The sequence below is a fragment of the Lactuca virosa genome, chromosome 1 (assembly GCF_052849685.1).
Source record: "Lactuca virosa cultivar CGN04683 chromosome 1, Lactuca_virosa_CGN04683_v6, whole genome shotgun sequence".
Taxonomy (NCBI): domain Eukaryota; kingdom Viridiplantae; phylum Streptophyta; class Magnoliopsida; order Asterales; family Asteraceae; genus Lactuca; species Lactuca virosa.
This window is the reverse complement of record NC_136426.1, coordinates 304,297,167-304,299,252: the sequence shown is the minus strand read 5'-3', so window position 1 is coordinate 304,299,252 and position 2,086 is coordinate 304,297,167.

Sequence of the window (2,086 nt, the reverse complement as noted above, 5' to 3'; positions counted from 1 at the left end):
CCAGCATAACATTTATGCTCTCACTAGCTTTGACACGTATTCAGAAAACAGTTGGACTTCTAAAAGACAATGCTTATTGACTTTCCAAAGTTCATATTTCCAATACGATGTGCTTCGATAAGCCTTTATCTAAGCTTCTCAAATTCACACACCTTTCCTTAGATAGCTTACATGCGTGTCTAAACAAATTCTGAACTTATATTACTAAATCCTAAATGTTCAGACTAACTGCCAAATCTCACAATTCGAACTATGAAGAGGGATGTCGTGATCATAATCGAATTTGAGAATGCAATTTACATAATCACTATCTCCTTAAAATCTCTATTAGTGAAAGCGTTTCCTCACAATCATTTTCATGAAGGAGAGAAACCTTATGACACTTAGATTTTATGGTGCATGTATTCCTATCCATGCAAATTTGTCATAAGCATAATCGTAAGATAATATTTGTGATCTTATGGACAAAACTTGTTCATTCTTAATTTCTTGCCATCAAGAGTCCCACCATTGCTTCCAAGTTATTTAGCAGCTCACCTATGCCAGTCAATGTACTTTCATTGATCAAGGTGTTTGCCCTTATACATTCAATTGAGAACTCGTAGAACTCATATGCCTAATCACACAACTAGATTGGCACAGAAATAAAATTTTGTCAACACAATATGTTACAATCCTCAAGTCGTGTGCTAGTGTTTAATAGGTTTACTTCTTGATTTGTTCTTGAAACTTTTCAAGATCTTTAGACTCCCACTGACCACTTGACATATAAGATTCTCTTATCAAGAAACATTTCTTGACAAAACAAATATTCAAGAGTCAGTGTGTGTCTTTATCAAGACAAACCTACACACAATTTGGTACTAGTTGGTCTTTGTCTTATCCAAGACATCACAACTTACCAAAATGTGCTAGTGTAAGAACATTCCTACTTAAGATTATGTCACCTAATTCACAATCTTGGAGTATGACTCTAAGAATTGATTTTGGTACCAACTACGATTCATCTTATTTACATAACCATTTCAACAATTCCCATTCCCCTTCTTAGCCATACTAATACACCAAGATGTCCTTAGAGGATGAATTGTAATATGGTTCTTATAATCTTTAAGACGATCATAAAACACGATACAAAAGTATTCTCCCTTCTTCTTAGATTGGAGAACCTTTTATCTTTCTGCCTAATTGTTTCTTCTTATTCGTTCTGCCATTCATTGAAACTTTTCAATGATTCAGAATTACACTTAATCTTGTAAGCATAATCACGTTTACTAGACTTTTAGTAAATCATGACGAATAATCTTATTTTTATTTATGGTGCACTTGACCAGTGCACAACATTGTGAACTCGATCGCCTAGTCCTTCACTTGACTCTTTGTCAAGGAATTGGCCTTAAAATTTCTACGTACCAAGATTTCCATACATCACATGATTCAAATCATATGATTCCAAGCTTCTGTCCAATTGAAACTTGGGCGATGGGAATCTTTCCTTACTTATAAAATCACGACGCTACCATAAATAACATAACTAAGAATCACATCCATTTAACATTGCTTATAATAGAAACACACAGACATCAATTTTTACAATTGCCATTGCAAGGAAATATAAATAAGATAAAATCAAATTTTATTTTATTGCGGAAAAAATATATCCTTACAATGCAAACGAAAACTATGATATTACGTTTTCCTAAGCAATCCATCATAACTCTACGCAGCAGCTCAAAAATCCGATCATTGAATCCATGCGATCGTAATGCATTTCTTCGCGATCAAACTCTGCTCGCTCCTTCCTTTAAGCTTCCTTCCTTTTCTTCGATCCTTCAGAACATCAAAATGTAATCTTATCACATCATGTATTAAGAATCTCCAAATAGGAACTTAATGGAGTTAGATAGTGGATTTTTCCTAAAGGAGAGTCATACATATTGACTCTCCCATCTCTTAGATCTCTCAGGTAGTCAGGGCAGCTACGTAACCAATGCCCTTTCTTTTGGCAGTAGAAACATATGGACTCTCTGGAATGGCACACGGGACTATCTCAGACTCAGCCTTTCTCTTGCATAGAGAAAACTTT